At 40.4% G+C, this 19,201-nt stretch overlaps 1 pseudogene; it reads right to left on the bottom strand.

Moving 5' to 3' along the window:
- Positions 1 to 1,439: 1,439 nt before the first annotated feature.
- On the bottom strand, positions 1,440 to 15,437 carry LOC129460243 (14-3-3 protein theta-like; annotated as a pseudogene).
- Positions 15,438 to 19,201: the final 3,764 nt, after the last annotated feature.

Genomic DNA, 19,201 nt, shown 5'->3' with positions numbered 1-19,201 from the left:
CTATGTTAAAACACTCTGAGAAATGTAGTACAATTTTTTACATCTCTGGGTTTCTCTAGATAAGGGTATCACAATGCAGAACTATGGGTATCATTACCACACTTTGCATAAGATACAAGGGAACTGTGATAAACTTCAGAAAGTAGCGAACTCACCTATTCCTTAAAATATGAGTAGGCAATTGTTACAAAGCAATAGTAAACGGCTTATAAAGTGTAAGTTTATTTTATGCTCCTCTGCTATTACACAGGGCACAACATTTTTGCAAGGCTTTTTTGGGACCACAGAGCATTAGCAACACAAAATGCTGGTCCAACTCTGAGGAGCAGTCACTAGATGAAATGGATACCCTCTCACATGTGCACAAATCTGCATGGAAAAGTACTACAGTTTTAGAATTGGACTTGTGTAATGTATTTCTGCTTTCTAGGGTATTAAGTAATGATATGCACTTTAATTTACCTAAAGCAATGCGTGTGTCCTCACAGCAACATGATACTTCTATTACATAGTAAGATGAATACTGGAAGTAAAAGACAAGAGGTGTACATGAATTTTTACTGGGAAGGGAAGTTATCAACTTAAACAGCAGCAAATGAAAACCTTGTTGTTATGGATATACATGACCTCCATAAACTATTATATAGGAGACATTTCAATTTCCCCCAAGGCCAGAAAAGTTCCATACTGAAAGGAAACCCTTGAAGAAGAGTAAGGGAGGGAATAAAGAAATCAAGAAGTTACATAGGGAATACTCTCGAATTGTAATTAACTATATTTTCAGATCTTTACGGTGGTACAAAACATAATTGCTTGCAGAATTAGTTAAGATTACTTAAATATCAAGTACATTTTTAGTCCACTATATAAGTGGAAGTTACTAATATTTGATATGAAATGAAGCCATTAATACTTTTCTATAGCAGTAACTGTACACCAGGAGGGCCAGGACAAACGAAAGAAATGGAGTTTTCCCAAAGCTGAATTGTGAAAAGACTATAAAGGGGTTGATTCCATACGCATGAATTTCTTTCTTTTTTTTTTTTTTTTTTTTTTGAGATGGAGTCTCACTGTGTCGCCCAGGCTGGAGTGCAGTGGCGTGATCTCAGCTCACTGCAACCTCTGCTGCCCGGGTTCGAGCGATTCTCCTGCCTCAGCCTACCGAGCAGCTGGGATTACAGGTGACTGCCACCGCACCCAGCTAATTTTTGTAGTTTTAGAAGAGATGGGGTTTCACCATGTTGGCCAGGCTGGTCTCGAACTCCTGACCGCGTGATCCGCCTGCCTCAGCCTCCCAAAGTGCTGGGATTATAGGTATGAGCCACCGCGCCCGGCCATCATGAATGGCTTTCTTTTCTACAGGAAATCCAAGTGGAAAAGGCAATGAAGATGTGTACAAAAGTTTCTTGAAGGGAAGAAAGATTATGCCTTGTATGCGTTTACTTTTCTGTCTCTTCTGCCACATCACATTCTTCTCTTGCACTGTCTGATGGCCATAATGTTAGGTTGTCTCTATAAGCAACTGCATGATAAGGGTGCTGTCTTTGAATCTTCACTCAGTGTATCAAGTTCTTCTATGGCCTCATCAAAAGTGGTTTTAGTCAGTTCACAGGCAAGCTCTGGGTTATTAAGGATCTCATAGTAAAGTACAGAAATATTAAGACATGTATATGGATTACATCTCTTTACTATATCAAATGCCTCTTAGGAAACTCTTTGGGAATTATCATTTGTTTCAACCATCACCACATGCAACAAAGGTACTGGAAGTAATCTCCCTTTATTTTTGATAAAAGATCGTACTCTCTAGATTAGTTGCATTGGATAGTAAATAGTTATCCAAAAATTGCAGGACAGTAATGCATATGGATCTCAGTTCAGACTTGACTTTCTCCTGATAGTTTTCTGTTGTTTTTTGGTTTTTCTCAGTGATGTGAAGCTCACTCCCAATAGTTCTTGATCAGCTGCAACTTCTTGTCAGAGGTTTTGGTTTTCTGCTCAATGCTCAAGAGACCCTCCAGGCGGACCTGTAGCCTTCAACGATGTTTTTGTAGGCCACAGAGAGTGAGTTGTGCTCCTCTTTGGACAGCTCTGCACCCTGCCAGGAGAGCCTTCACATTGCAGGTAAAATCAGTGATAGCAAAACCCTTGAATCCAAAGTGTTTGCAAGTACTCAAAGACCCCCTCAGAATCACCATAAAGTCCTCGCTTACCACCTTCATTCTTTTCCACTTAAATCTGTGTTTCAGATTTATAAGTATCAAATTTGTGATAAAGATTTCTTATGCACCAACCCTCGCGATATTAGAGTTGGAACGAGATTTAGAGATCATTTAGAGTTCAACATTTTGTTTACAGTTCTCTGCTGTTTGATGCCCCAAATCTATTTCACAGGAAGCCATTTGCTGATCGCCTGACTTGACCTCTTTCCTGAGTCTTCATTTTTCTCCAGTCTACTGGGAATTTTCCCCTGATCTTATTATAAAGAAAGGCCCGTGTTTGTAGCCGATGTGGGCTCCCTCAACAATTGGGCATGACACATTTCTATTCCTTCTGGTAGGTCTCACTCCTCCGCACTATGAGATGGATTAACTGCTGGATTTCTGTGGCCTCAAGTTCCCCTCGTCTTGTCACACTAGGGACACTGAGACACAAAGGGCTGCACAGCTGTCAGCTGATTTGAGCTTGGGGCTTCAGTGGCCTTTCAGAGTTTTCCCAATGACTGCCCTCCAAGTGGTTTCTACAAAGAAGAAAACAGTTTCTCTTTTGTTGAAGGCTTCCTCCTCCTGTCCCATTATTTCCATCTATGGCGGAGCCAGGGAGTACCTGGGGACTGTTGGCTCCATAATTTTATTAGTGCCCTCTCCCCAGTTCTTTGATATTGACCTTTGACATTCACTCAGTCTGATGTAAAGTACTTTGCAAAATCAGCTTTAAGGCCCCGCTTCTAACAAATATCTCTCCTCAAATCCAACCTAAATAGGACTTCTGGAGATACTGCCTCTTGGAGATAATTTAAGCAGGCGAATGTTTCAGAGTAGAATGTTTGCTGTCTTTCCTGACGCCCACCCTTTCTTTGAAGACTTCGTTCCTCTAAACGGGATAGAATTAGAAGTGCTTCAGTCTCATCTCTAGTTTTCATTGTGTCCAGAAGCAAGGGAGTCCTGCATCAGAACACTGCTTCTCTTTTAGGTCATTTCACGTGATGTTCTTTTGGATGATCATCTTTGTGGATGATGTTGATGAGTTAGTAGCATGAGGTTAGAGCCTTTCTTAGTTTCACTGTATACTGTTTCCGTCTATAATTAGCTTCTTTCAGTTCCTTTTAGTGGGTATAGGAATAGGAAAGACTTTTTAAAAGTCTTCCTACGCTTTCATTTACAGATGAAGAAACTGTGGGATGGAGAAGTAAAATGATCTGGTCAGATTCACACAACCAGAGAGTAGCTGAGCAGAGGACTGAACCTGGGGCTACTGTTTCATTGACAAACACTATTTTCCTATTCTGCTTAATAGCCAATTATTATATCAGTTTTTTAAACTGCCTCTTTTAAAATATTTAATTTTTCAGTTGCATTATGCATTCATTTGGTGGACTCACCTCAGAAGTAAATTGTTTAAATCAAGTTTTTATGGGAAAATGCACTTCTAAATTCAAATAGTCAATTTCCTTAATGAATCTTTGAAACAGCATGTAACTCCTTGCAAAGATTTCAGGATACCAGTTGAACACTGTAAAATTTTTATGTAGAAACAAAGTAATTCCAGGCACTTCTGCTGAAGGGACAGTCCATGCACAACAGGTGAGGGGATTTAGTGGTAACCAGTTGGGTTAGAAGAATGGACACATCGTCAGCACGCAGTCTTGGTTGGTGCAGTGTTCAGATCCATAATTTGGGTCATAAGTTACTTATCTCAATATGCTCTTTTAATTATGTTCTCCTCACTCCTCTTTTGTTGTAGCACCTACCTTCTGTCAGGAGTGGTATTAAAGTTGCAAACAAATTTTTGTCAGAACATTTGGAACATAAAGTTATATGAATGCTAATTAATCATAACAAAGAAGCCAGGCATGGTGGCTCACTCCTGTAAGCCTGTAATCACAGCACTTTGGGAGGCTAAAGCAGTAGGATCACTTGAGCCCAGGAGTTCGAGACTACCCTGAGCAACATGGAGAAACCCAAAACCCTGTCTCTACAAAAAAATATGAAAATTAGCCAGGTATGATGGCAAGTGCCTGTAGTCTCAGCTACTCGGGAGGCTAAGATGGGAGGATCACTGGAGCCTGGGAGGTCAAGGTTGCAGTGAACTGTGGTTGCACCACTGCACTCCAGCCTGGGTGACAGAGAAAGACCCTGTCTCAAAAGATAATGATAACAAAAGTAATAATAATGAAGACAAAAGTTCCCAAGTTGGAAAACATTTCCTTAATGAATTGCTGTGGAAATGAGGGGGGCAAGCCTATCTTCAACCACTTCAGAGCTTCCATAAAAATAATAATAAGAAGAAGAGCTACCATTTACTGAGTGTTTACTTTGTGCCAGCCATTACTCTGAGTATTTTACAAACATGTTATTTAATGAGGTAGGCATAACTTTCCTAGAGAGGAAACACACAACCTTTCCTGAGAGAGGTCACACAGCCAGCAGGAAGAAGACCTAAACTTTAAATCCAGGTTGGTCCTATGGCAAGGCTGAACATTTAACCATCACCCATCCTAAAATGTGATGCTTTCTCATTCCTAAACCCCAGGCCCATATGCTTTGTATTCCTTCCAAATGTGTTTCTCCATCTTCCGGAAAGGTAGAGCTTGGCTACTGGAACTCCGTGTCTTTTTACCTTTCAGAGTAGGACATACCTCAGTGCCACTCATTCCCATTCTTTCACTTTCTGTTATTCATGCTTTTCTTATTTCTTATTTATGCTTTTCTTATTTCCATTGTGAGTCTAGATCTGGTTGTTCCATTTCTGCCTGAAGGGCCCTCTCCTAACCCCCTCCCTTCTATCTCTCCAGCTGAGCCACTCTCTTCAAGGGAAAGCTTAAAGACTACATCACCCAGCAGAGGTTTCTGGCTAACCATTCCCGAGGCTTCCCTTTCCTTCAGCACTTATTGAGAATATAGACCTGTGCCTGTCCTTTTCCTGTGTGTATAGTTATATTGTTTCACTTAAACCAGCAACTCACTGAAAATAATTATTATTATATTGTTGAGTTTTTTGGGTAAACTCAAAATAGTAGTTTTAGCAAAAACATTTATGATTATTAAAAATAAGTGATGTGTACTTATTTTGTATAAGCTTGTTAGAGTTCACATTTTTTTGTTAGTTTATTTGGAGACAGAGTCTTGCTCTGTTGCCCAGGCTGGAGTGCAGTGGCATGATCTCGGCTCACTGCAACCTCTGCCTCCCAGGTTCAAGCGATTCTCCTGCTTCAGCCTCTCAAGTAGCTGGGACTACAGGCATATGCCGCCACACCCAGCTAACTTTTTGTATTTTAGTGGAGACGGGGTTTCACCGTGTTGCCCAGGCTAGTCTCAAACTCCTGAGCTCAGGCAATCTGCCTGCCTCGGCCTCCCAAAGTGCTAGGATTACAGGCGTAAAGTCACCATGCCTGGCCTAGAGTTCACATTTTTTAAAAAATGAATTGAAATTTAAGGAGAAGGTCAATTAAATAATAGCGACTTCTTTTCCGAGAGTAGCCATTTCATCAGATAGCAGATTGGATTAGATAGCTTTATGAGCTTCATTGGAGGCCTATGATTCCACCATCACCCTAGTACCAACTGAGTGGTAGAATGTAGTGGGATAGCAGCAGGACCAAGAAGGGTGATTTCAAAGGGCAAAGGGACATAAATAGTGAGTGAGAGCCAGAGGTTGAAATATGAAACAAAGCAGAGATGGAAAGACAAACAGCCACATTTTAATCAAAATAGCCAAACTCATGTGAAATCCATAGCAATGAATCTCCAGAATCCAAAAACAATCCATGTATTTGTCCGTTTTTGCATTGCTATAAAGAACTACTTGAGACTGGGTAATTTGTAATGAAAAGAGGTTTAATCGACCCATGGTTCCACAGGCTGTATAGGAAGCATGGCTGGGGAGGCCTCAGGAAACTTACAATCATGGCATAAGGCAAACAGGAAGCAGGCATGTCCTATGCAGCTGGAGAAAAAGAATGAGAGAGCAGGGTGAGGGGCTGCACACTTTTAAACAACCAGATCTCATGAGAACTCACTCACTATCATGAGAACAGCAAAGGGGAAATCCACCCCCATGATCCAATCGCCTCTCACCAAGACCCTCCTCCAACACTGAGGATTACAATTTGACATGAGATATGGGCAGGGACACAAATTCAAACCATAAAAATCCAATACAATTTTCTTTTTAATCTAGGCAGTCTCATTATTATATGTTTCCAAATAAGACTCAGGAACACTGATAGTTTACAGATACAAGAATCTTTTGAGATTTTTTACTTGGTTTGGTTTTGCAGATTAAGAGATAAGTTCTTATTTTCATTGTTGTTTGCTATTTCACTAGAGAAAACTATGTCGAATAACCCTTATGAATGCAATTAAAAATAAAAGCATTGTTGGCAGCAATATGGCAGTGTAGTGTTAACATACTACCAACACAACAAATCATGGAATCATTCCATTTGGTTCCACAAGCTTTGATGATAGGCCAGATTAAAAATCTAACTCAAATAATAATAGAAAGGAAAAGGAAGCCCAAGAGAAGAGAAAGCAGATATTAGCTATTAAACAGAGTGTCACAGTAAAGTAAGTGCACTTCATCCTCTCTCTCCCACTGAATGCAGCTGAAAACTCTGGACAGAATGCACATAGCAGTTGTCTAAGGACTCTGGAAAGTGTATGGTCATGACAGACTGGAGAAGGAAACCAGAACTTGAAGTACTGCCGAACTGGTGGTAAGCTTTCTGTTATCCCTCCTCCAGTATCTCCTGTCCTGGACTCAAAGGCAGTCTGAAATCTGGAACTGCACAGTGGGTGCAGAAAGAAAGTACTCCAAGAGGAGTCCTCTATTTTGGTCCACAGAGTGGAAAAGAGGGTCCCTTAATGGGTCAGAGATAGTAGAGAAAATTTTCTGGTTTTTTTGCCCCCATTTTTCATTCTTGTACCCTGGCAATCTTGTAACAAGAGAAGCAGCCAGCCTGGTGTCTAAAACTCCAAGAGAATTATTTATTATGATCAAAAGAACTATGGTCTCAAGAGTGTAAGACTATATATTTGGATTTCTCTATGTCTCTATTTTTCTCTATGTATTTCCTCACTGCTTAGCCCCAAATGGAAATGCCATGCACGGCAGGGCAAGGAATCAAAAGCCCTGGATTTCTAGCCAGTGAACCAGGAAGGGGGTATGCTAGGAGCTTGAAAGTATCAAGGTGATTGTGAAAATAACAGAGCTCAAGAAAATAATCCTATAAAATTGTACAAACTTCTGGGCTAACCCCCAAGGTGCACATGCATAAATCTGACCCTGAATAGCATACTAAAGGATTTGATAACCGAATTATAGGGTAGGCCACTACACAAGTCCAAGACTGGCTATGGGGTGGCCCAGACCTGGGACAAATCCAAATAGCACTGTAAAGATATGAAAATGGAACTGAATTAGAACTATACCCACAGAAGGATAGTAGGAACTTGTAGTCTAACTGGGTTGGTTAACTACAAATTTTTTTTAAAAAATCTATTTCATAGGATTTAAAGGGTTAATTAACTACAAAAATAAAAAACAATCTATTTCATGTGATTTAAACAGGATTCAGAGTCACATAACTTAATAGTCAAGATGTTCAATATATAATCCAAAATTATTTAGCACATGAAGAATCAGGAAAATCTCAACATTTCACAAGAGAGAAGACAATGAATAGTTGTTAACTCCAAGATTATATAGATGTTAGAATTCTCAGACAGCTTTTATAACCACACTTCAAGAGATGAGGACAAACAGTCTTTGAAAAAAAAAATAATGTCAACTTTTATTTTAGATTCAGAGGGTACATATGTAGGCTTGTTACCTGCATATACTGTGTGATACTGAGGTTTAGGATACAACTGATCATGTCACCCAAGTCCTAAGCATAGTACCCAATAGTTTTTCAACCCTTATCCCCCTCCATCTCTTGCCCCTCTAATAGTCCCCAATGTCTATGTTGCCTTCTTTATGTCCATGAGTACCACTGTTGAGCTTCCACTTACAAATGAGAATATGCAGTAATTGCTTTTCTGTTCCTGCATTAATTTGCTTAGGATAATGGCCTCTATCTGTATCCATGTTGCTGCAAAGAAGATGATTTAATTATTTTTTGTGTCTGCGTAGTATTCCATGGTGTACCACATTTTCTTTATCAAATTCATAAACTCCCTCCCTTTAAACCAGTGGAAAGATACAAGGTCTTCAAAGAGGAATAGAAGATATAAAAATAAAAACACATCAAAAAACACACTAAATGGAAATTTTAGATATGAAAAACAAAATAAAATTTAAAATTCACTAAATGGCTTCCATAGCAGAATGGAGATGACAGAGGAAAAACTCAGTGAATTTGAAGATAGGTTAATTGAAATTACCCTCTCTGAACAATGTAGAGGAAAAGTTTTTTTAAAAAGTAAACAATACTTCAAGGACCTGTGAAACAATACCAAAGTTATAATGTTTATATCATTATAATATTAGAAGGAGAGAAGGAAGAGTGTGACACAGAAAAAAAATATTTCAATAGAAGTTGAAAACTTCCTAGATTTGGTTAAATATATAAAGGTGCGGATAAAGGAAGCTAAGAAAACCTCAAACAAGATAAACTAAATTAAATAAATAAATAAATAAAAAATAAAAAGTCATGTCTAGAGACATCATAATCACGCTGCTGAAAGTAGCCAGAGGAAAAAGGATACATCCAAGTGGAGGATCAGTAAGTTTAATGATTGCATATTTCTCATCAGAAATCATGGAAGCTAGAAGGAAGTAGAATGACGTTTTTCAAAGGGGTTAAAGAAGAGAACTGTCAACTCAGAATTCTAAATCAAGTGAAAATATACCTTGGGGATGACAATAAAACAGATATATTCTCAGATGAAGCAAAATTTATAGCATTCTTTGCCAGAGCACCTACTCTAAAAGGAATACTAAAAGAAGTTCTTCACATGAGAGTACAATGATACCACAGCAAAACCTGGAACCTCAGAAATGAAGAAGGGAAAATAGTCCATTATGTTTATTTAGTTGTCTACTTTCTCCTCTTCAGTTATTTTAAATATCTATGACAGTCAAAAATAAAAAATATATGACATTGTCTGATACTCCTAGAACTTTGCCTCATCAGTGTCTCAGATCTGGGCAGGCTTATGACTTGCTTGTAACCAGTAGGATGCAGTGGAAGTGACACTATATGACTTCTGAAGCTGAGTCATTAAACGTTATGCAGCTTCTGTCCTTTTGGCTGGAACACTCTGTTTTGTAACCCTGAACTGCCATATGAGAAATCCAGATACCCTAAGGCCATGATGATGTGAGAACACCCAAACTAACTGATGCAGAAAGACCAAATGGAGAAAGTCGGAGGCTATGTGAAGAGAGAGAAATGTCTACACAGCCCACAGCTGCTTTAGTCCTCCCTGTTCCCTGCTCCAATCTGCTCTTACAGTTTCAATCACTGTGAGCCCGCATTAGCATGAGAAACCCTGGTGTTACCCAGGCCTGGACTACGTATCATACAAAAACCCCTAGAACCAGGCAAACCTCTAAAATACAGAAGATACCACTCAAACATATCAGATAAAATAAATATTATTTGGACATGCACCCAAAAATGAGTGCTTTCTTCACAAAATGAAATTTTACAGAGAGTTTTCCACTTCCCCAAGAGACCACAAAAATCAGATTTGTTTTTCTTTAAGTAGCACGCATGCCCAGCCCCTGAGAATCCTCATACACAGCAAGCCTATGTTACAGAAATAAAAACACTCATCTTTTAAATATGGTGTGGGAAAGAATAGGAAATAAGGATTCACGGAATTTAAATGCATTTCCCAGTATTAGGGATCAGTTAATGAAAATAAATTGTATGATAGCAATAGGACGGGAAGCAATAAGAATGGGAAGTAGTTACAACCCCAACTGATTCTAGTTAATGAGACAAAAACTCTCACCTATCTGTTTGAAAAAGGAGACCAAGAGAATCATGAATGTGCTCTTCATTTGACCATAAAGCAGAGGGAAAGGCCATTTTAAACTTCTCTTCTGGTTTAACAAAGAAATCTGGCAAACATATAATTGCCTTTTAAATAGTGGAGATGTCAGTTTGAATATAATTACTAGGGAAACAAGTTACTAAGATAACCAATTAGAATTGCAGACTGCCAGAGGATATAGAGAAACTTTAGAAGACATAGCCCCTCTGAAAAGGCTCCTTTGTACAAATATCTTTCACAGAGAGTTTTTAATAACAGAAAGGAGAACAGGGTTATACATTTTTACAAGTGTCTCTAAACCGAACAGAATATTAAGACTGGTACTTTTGTGAACGTCCTTGATTCATCCCTTTATCAGAAATACCTTAATGCTGCTAAATAGTGTCTGCTTCTCTGCTAGGGAAGAAAGAACTCCCCCTCTTCCTCCGCCTCTTTGTCTTTCTGAGATTTCTCATAGGCAGTTGGAGAGAAATTGTCAGGCCCGAGAAGCCTAAAACTTACTTTTAAAAAAGTATATTTGTTAGAACATTTGATGGCAAGTGATAGAGACTGTTGACAAAAGGAGTCAAACTGTACAATATTTTAAATAGATTTATTCTGGGCCAAACATGAGTGACCATGGCCTATGACACAGCCCTCAGAAGATCCTGAGATCATGTGCCCAAAGTGGTTAGGGCACAGCCTGGTTTTATACAATTTGGGGAGACATGAGACATCAATCAAATACATTTAAAATGTACATTGGTTTGGTTCAGAAGGGCGGGACAACTTGGAGGGTTGCAGGGTGGGGGGCAGGGAGTTGGGGGGAGCTTCTAGGCTATAGGTAAATTTAAACATTTTCTGATTGACGGTTGAGTTTGTCTAAGGACCTGGGATCGGTAGAAAGGAAATGTTTGGGTTGGATTGTGGAGACCACAGTTTTTTTTTTTTTTTTTTTTGGAGATAGGGTCTCGCTCTGTCGCCCAGGCTAGAGTGCAGTGGCAAGATCTCAGCTCACTGCAACCTCTGCCTCCCGGGTTCAAGTGATTCTCCCACCTCAGCTGCCCGGGTAAGTGAAACTACAGGCGCCAGCCACCATGCCCAGCTGATTTTTGTATTTTTATTGGAGACAGGGTTCCAGGCTGGTCTCGAACACCTGACCTCAGGTGATCTGCCTGCCTTGGCCTCCCAAAGTGATGGGATTACAGTGTGAGCCACTGCACCTGGCAGTGTAGAGACCAAAGTTTTTTGTTTGTTTGTTTGTTTTTTTTTTTGAGAGACAGAGTCTTGCTCTGTCTCCCAGGCTGGAGTGCAGTGGCGCGATCTCGGCTCACCGCAAGCTCCGTCTCCCGGGTTCAGGCCATTCTCCTGCCTCAGCCTCCCGAGCAGCTGGGACTACAGGCGCCCGCCACCATGCCCGGCTAATTTTTTTTTTTTTTTTTTGTATTTTTAGTAGAGACGGGGTTTCACCATATTAGCCAGGATGGTCTCCATCTCCTGACCTCGTGATCCGCCCGCCTCGGCCTCCCAAAGTGCTGGGATTACAGGCGTGAGCCACTGCGTCCGCCCGAGACCAAAGTTTTATTGTGCAGAGGAAGCTTTTAGCTAGCAGGCTTCAGAGAGAAGAGGCTGTACAATGTTTTCTTATCGGATTTAAAAGGGTGCCTGACTCTTAGTTGATTATCTCCTGGATCTGGAAAGAAAAAAAAAGGGGCGGGGAAAGGCGGTTCTCTACAGAATGTGGATTTTTCCCACAGGAGACAACTTTGCAGAGCCGTTTCAAGAATATGACAAGGAAATACACTTGGGGTTTAAAATATTTTGATTTATTTCCTTGTTACGTGATGTTATGCCAGAGTCAGGTGAGAAAGAAGGTCATGTTATAGAAGGTTAAATAAAACCTCTCTGATGAGACTTTATGGTTTGCAGGGTGTGACTCCCCCAGGCCCCTTAGGTAGGAGTTTGGGCAATATAAGAAAAAAAAAAAGTCAAGAGTTTAGTCTTCAAGACCCAAATGAGCTAGACTGGTGGGGAGTGGGGGGATTTATAATAAGTAATGAGTTTGCCTCACAGAACCCAAGGAGACAGAGATACAGCAGGACTTCAATGGCCAGCCGGATGCAAGGCCCCACACACCATCAGCAAACCAAGAGGCCCTCCTTCGCGGGCCTCGGCTTTCCCTCCAAGTCTCCTTCATTCTTCAGTCTCTGCACACTGCCTCTCCCTGTTTTCCAGGACATGGAGCAGAAAGTATTCATCATCAACAACTCCCACACTAGATTATATCTCCTATGTTCAAAAGAGTTGAAATCTTTGGTCTCAATTACAAGTCTCAAAGGAAGGAGTCTCATTGGCCCAGTTTGGTCCCCAGCATGTCCCCAGAATGGTCCCCAGCATGTCCCCAGAATGAATGCCTATCCCTAAGAGGAGAGAATAGTGTCACAGTTTAGGAAGACTGTATCTTCATATGGATTGAGGAGGTAAGCTCCAAATTCCCAGAACACAGAGAAAGAGGACAGGTCCTAAGAAGTCAGAAGACTTGGTCCAAAAGATGTTCTACGGATGCCTAATTGATAAGCAGATTCTTTAAAAAATGATTCTACCTTAGTTGACTGCGTTTATACCTTTCATGAATAAAGTCACCCTATTCCATCGGAAATATAAGGTAATCTTGATAGATTCAGGAGGCAGATAAGGGAGGGTACCCGGAGAATCTCCAACTCACCCCACAAGTGTTTACATCAGATGCTTTTCGTGCATATGAGAGAACCTGCCCAGGGCCTTGTCTGGGCATGCCCACATCGGACTGGGGACCACCTGCGCACTGGGAGAGTGGGGTGGGGCCACTGGGAATTTGCACCTTGTGCACGGCAGAGGAGCCTAGCCTCTTCAGCTCGTGTGTGCTGGCCTGGTATTCAGTCTGTCAGGTGGGCACCTGTTAGCAGGACCCCTTTTTTTTACTGAGAGCTTTCTTTTAATAAATTTCACTCTCCTCACCTTTCAATGTGTCCACGTGCCTAATTTTTCGTGGTCATGTGACAAGAACCTGTATTTTAGCTGAATTAAGGAGCAAAAAATCCTGCATCACTCTGTATCAGTATATTTCAGGCTTATTATCAGTACTTATTTGTGACGGTTGGTATTTTCAAGGCAGTATTGATAGCCTCACTCAAATAAATTCATGTTCCCATTTCAACTGATTGATTTGGAAGAAAGGCTCACGTGCTGACCCACATGAACTCTTCACTAAAAAAGTTAAAAGTGTTTCAAGCTAATAAACACTAAGAAGCAATGACCTTTTCTTGCTTTATTGGGGGAATGAAAGGAGGGGAATCAAGAGAGAAGAGACATTTTTCAGTTTACCAAGGTTTGAGCATGTATGTTTAATTTTTACCTGAGTGATCTATTCTCTTCTACTTATTAATCTATTTTCTTAATTTCAAAAATATGAAATAAAAGTCATTTAGGAAACATTCAGTAAAAAGTTGCTGTTGCCTAGCTTTTCCATATCTGGAGAGTTTGGAATTTCTAGCAGAATACAAAGAATCAGAGAAATTGCCCAAGAAAATGGCCATTCATTCAAGCAACAAATATGTATCAATTTCATGCTATTGCCTGGTGCTTGGCATACAGTGATCAATGAAATAGACAAACTCTCAGACTTTCTGGAGATTACATTCTAGGAGGAGAGATGGCAAATAAACAAATACATGAAATTGTGTCACATGGCGATAATCAATATAAAGGAAAATAAAAAATATTATAAAAAGAGAGAGTGAAAAGGGTGCTAGGTTAAGCACAGTGAGCAATCAAGGAAGCCTCTTTGGAAAGGTGATACATGGGTAAAAACATAAACCAAAGGAGAGTCCACCATTGCTAATATTTGAGAGATAAGGGGCTTTGAAACTGAGTTTTAGTTGATTCCAGACAGGCTCTAACAAGCTTTTTTTTTTTTTTTTTTTTTTTTTTGAGATAGAGTCTCTCTCTGTCACCCAGGCTGGAGTGCAGTGGCGCAATCTCGGCTCACTGCAAGCTCCGCCTCCTGGGTTCACGCCATTCTCCTGCCTCAGCCTCTCCGAGTAGCTGGGACTACAGGCGCCCGCCACCACGCCCGGCTAATTTTTTTGTATTTTTAGTAGAGACGAGGTTTCACCGTGGTCTCGATCTCCTGACCTCGTGATCCACCCGCCTCGGCCTCCCAAAGTGCTGGGATTACAAGCGTGAGCCACCGCGCCCGGCCCTAACAAGCTTTTTAAAGTCTTCAGGTGAATCTTTCTATGGGACATCTTAGTTTGGGCAAGGAGGGCAGTGGTTCCTATACCCTCCATCAGCCCTCCACTGCAGGCTCTGGCTCTGTTCCATGATTATTCTCTTGCTTTGGCCACAAAAAACAATTACTCTGCCAAGTGCCTCAGTTATTCAGACTTTCTGGAGAATGCCACATCTATTTCCGCCAACCATAGATGGCTATCCTCAGAATGGCTGGGGCTCGGTGGGGGAGAATGCGACTTTTATTCTCATCTCCATATCTCTGTAAGCTGCCCAGACAGGTCCACAAGTAAATATATAATCTAAAGTATAGTATACTTGTACATAAGCCACTTCAAAATAAATCCCCAAGGTGAATTCCACTCTCACCTCCCATCCCCAAACATATACACAGGAGAATGCTGCTCCCAATGCCCCAAGTGGGAATTCTGGCACCAACACTGACTGGCCTCATGTGGTTCCAGCTTATTTTGGTCTCCATAGCTAGCCTTGCCTACTGAATTTACAGTTCCCGTTTTGTTGTGGGCTAGATTCCCCAAGAGCAGACTCTAAGACTAACTTAGTGTGCATGACGCTCATTGAGGAGTCCCTTGGTATTAGCACTTACGGAAGGGAAGGAAGCAGGATTGTGCAGCGGGAGAAGTCAAGCTGTGATCCAGTCCCAAGGACAGATTTGGCTGACTCCACAGAGAGCTCTAGAGCTGGAATGGCCCTTCAGAAATGTCTCAACGTGGGTCATGATGGCTAGACCTTTATTCTCCCACATAGATCAGTTATTGTGAGGAATCCCAAGCCACATACAAAGGCCATGTGTACCTGTTCCAGCCAAAAGCCTTAGCTGAGGTCACAGCCAACAGCATGCTTCCACCCACACATATGCGGATGAAAATACCTGTAAGGTGACTCCAGCCCCAGCCGTAATCTGACTGAAACCACACGAGGACAGTCGGCCCCTAGATCCATGAGAGAAAATAATAAGAAATAGACGGTTGTCCTCTGCTACTAAGTTTAGGTGGTTTGTTATATAGCTATGGATACCAGAACACTGAAGGATTCTCCTGAGAGGGTGAGGCAGGTTTATCTCAACATTTTCTAGTTACAAGCACTTAATTGTCTTAAGACCTAACCATCATCTCAAAGTTCCCTTCAAATATTTCTCCCAAACAACTTTTATATCCTTCCAAATAAGATAAGACCAGGTGCGGTGGCTCATGCCTGTAATCCCAGCACTTTGGGGGGCTAGAGTGGGTGGATCACTTGAGTCCAAGAGTTTGAGACTAGCCTGGCCAATACAGTAAAACCCCATCTCCACTAAAAATAGAAAAAATTGGCCAGGTGTGGTGGTGCACGCCTGTAATCCCAGCTACTCAGGAGGCTGAGTCAGGAGAATCACTTGAACCCAGGAGGCGGATGTTTCAGTGAGCTGAAATCATGCCACTGCACTCCGGCCTGGGTGACAGAGTGAGACTCTGTCTCAAAAATAATAATAATAATAATATCTACCTTTAACATTTCTGAAGTAGGTGATAATTTTCTTGTGGTAGATGGCATACATATATTATTGCCCTGAGGACACTAAAAAAATGACATATTCTGTTGAACACATCTGCACTATAGTACAAAGCCATTTAGCTGTATCCAGTGGAATACTGTAGTTTATTGTTTTGCCTTCTATCTGTTCACATTTGCTATTTCGCCCTCAGGCCTTGCTACAGTAAGTAAAAAGCCAATTACTTTCAAGAAAACAGTCAATTAATACTTTAAAAAGGTTTCTTTAAGGTGTTAGAAGTTTTCTAATGTTAGTATTTCATATATGATTTCATTTTACAAATTGATTTTGAGGGCAGTCAGTAGTGGGAGGGGCTTGAATTTAAGCAAGGCCTTATGCTAGACACTGACTATTTTTGAGGAATTGATATAATTCCGTGAGGCTAGGGTGAGCAAACAAAGGCAAGAGTGGCTGGTGATGAGGTTGCCCAGATAGGAAGAGGTCAGATTATGCAGGGCTATTTTAAAGATTAAGGTTTTTGAAGTTCTTGCCACAATTCTGCTAAAAGAGAAAAAAGAAACCCAAAATGGAAAAATAAAATAAAGATGCTAGATTTTATCCTAAATAAAAGGGAAGCCATTGAAGGATTTACACAAAATAAGATGTTTTAAGTTACATTTTTAAAACAATGCAGTATCTGTTGTGTGGAACATAGAAGGGAGACGAGTTAGGAGGCTATGGCAGTCACCCCAGGAGAAATGATAGATAAGAATTAGGAGGACTGATGATTGATTAGATATGGAAAATAAGAAAAATGAAATTATCAAGAATGATTCCCAAGTTTTGGGGTGAGCAGCTGGAAGGAAAGGCAGAAAGAGAAGTGCAAATGGAGGGGAGGAAAAGATTAAAGGTTTAGTTTTAGCATGTTCAAATTCAGATGTCTCCATGAATGAAACTATCAGGAAAGACTAGTTGGAACCCCAAAGAGAGGTATGGGCTGGAGGTGAAAAAAAAAGTTCAATCCAAATTGCAAATGTGCTCCTGCATTTTTTGTTGTTTAATCAAATACACTTTTTATTTATTTTAGCATCTTCAAATATTATTGTTCAGCTTTGCAGAAATGAAGAAGATATTGCTTATTTGTAAGGTTACTGTGAAATGTCTGCCATCTTGCTGACGGTCATGGAGAATACTCTAAGTCTATCTCATTCGATGGCATGAAAACAATGAAGGCACAGAAACTGCCAAGATGAGAAACACAGTCTTTTTTGTATCATTGTCTTACTAACAAACATTTATATCCTTATCTATATTTCTTACTGGGGAAAGCTTGTTGCCATGTTTACACCTAAATCACATCAAAGTTGTGCAACATTTAAAAGATGTATCAGGGTGATGCAGGAGGATAGCTTGAGGCCAGGAATTTGAGACCAGCCTGGGCAACATAATGAGACCCTGTCTCTACAAAAAATAACAGAATTAAGTTAATTTTGTTATTTAATTAAACAAAAAAATTATCTAACAAAAATAACAAAATGCACCTGTAGTCCTAGCTACTTGCGAGGCTGAGGTAGGAGGATTGCTTTAGTCCAGAAGTTTGGGGCTGCAGTGAACTATGATTGCACCACTGCCCTCCAACCTTGACAACAGAGCAAGATCTTGTCTCTTAAAATAATTAAAATAAAATAAAATAAACTTTATCAAAGGAATCTTTAGTTTTATTAAGTATGTAAACATAATTTTAAAAAATAAGTTTAATTCCAAATACTGGATTATCCACAAACTACATCCAGGAAAGATGTAGTCTTATGGATCTTTAACAGCTAATAAGTTAATATTTCTTTTTTTCCCCGGTAACAGTGAGTGAGTGCTGGAACCAGCTTTCACAAGCCCATGAGAGCCAAATGTATGCATCTCTTTCCAACTCTACATTCATTGATGTCAGGTTGATAGCTCGAAATCAGCTACGGTGGGAGTATTTACACTACAGAAATCAACAAACACTTCAAATCAGTGCTTTTTTGTTCACCAGAATATATACCTATATCTCTTTTCTCTCTTGATTCCTCCAATTAAAAAAGAAAAGTTTTCATGGAATACTTACTAAAAAGCCCAATTTATTTTATTTAAGTACTCATTTCCAAACTTGGGGAAAATGGAACCTTTTAGGAAATGCTATTTGAGTTTTACATCTTCCTTTTTAGTTGGAGGACTCCAGGTTGAATGTATATGTTATTTATTATTAAAACCATTACATAAAAGTAAGATATCTCAAATTATTTGGGTTATAGTAGAACCATTACCAATCCTGGCATTTAGATTTCTGGTAAAGATAACTCTCAGCTTATAGGTATTATAAATGACTATATAGCTCTAAAGTTGGCACCAGGAATCTAAAAGCTCTATATAAACATCAATGAAGGAATATGTGCTTTAAGACCTACCTGGTCTATTCGTAGAGGGGCAAACTCAAGAAGTGTAAGTTCTTATCATATTTGTCTGATTACTCAGAAATAGTCCCTCTGATGTTTTTTAAGGACAGTGTGATCAGCTCAACCTTACAACTAGTTACACTGTTTTCAAGGGACCTAAGCTATAAATGTGAGGGAATTCATTTTTTAATTTTTAAAATTTTTTAATTAAATTTTTTTTGAGATGGGGTCTCACTTTTCACCCACGGTGGAATGCAGTGGTGCGATCTTGGCTCATTGCAGCCTCGACATCCCAGGTTCAAGCAATCCTCCTACCTCAGCCCCACAGGTAGCTGGGATTACAGATGCGCACCACCATGCCCGGCTAATTTTTGTATTTTTTGTAGAGACAGGGTTTTGCCATGTTGCCCAGGCTGGCCTTGAACTCCTGGACTCAAGCAATCCGCCTGTCTTGGCCTTCCAAAGTGCTAGGGTTATAAGCATGAGCCACCTGTGCCCGGCCGAATTTGTTTGTTTGTTTTTTTGTTCTTTTTTTTTTTTTTTTTTTGAGACAGAGTTTCACTCTTGTTGCCCAGGCTGGAGTGCAATGGCCTGATCTCAGCTCACCACAACCTCCGCCCCCTGGGTTCAAACAATTCTCCTGCCTCAGCCTCCCAAGTATCTGGGATTATGGGCATGCACCACCATGCCCACTAATTTTTTGTATTTTTAGTAGAGATGGGGTTTCTCCATGTTGGTCAGGCTGGTCTCGAACTCCCAACCTCAGGTGATCTGCCCGCCTCGGCCTCCCAAAGTGCTGGGATTAC

This window comes from Symphalangus syndactylus, chromosome 13 (assembly GCF_028878055.3).
Source record: "Symphalangus syndactylus isolate Jambi chromosome 13, NHGRI_mSymSyn1-v2.1_pri, whole genome shotgun sequence".
Lineage (NCBI taxonomy): Eukaryota > Metazoa > Chordata > Mammalia > Primates > Hylobatidae > Symphalangus > Symphalangus syndactylus.
The sequence above is the reverse complement of the archived record's forward strand: the minus strand, read 5'-3'. Positions and strand labels throughout refer to the sequence as shown.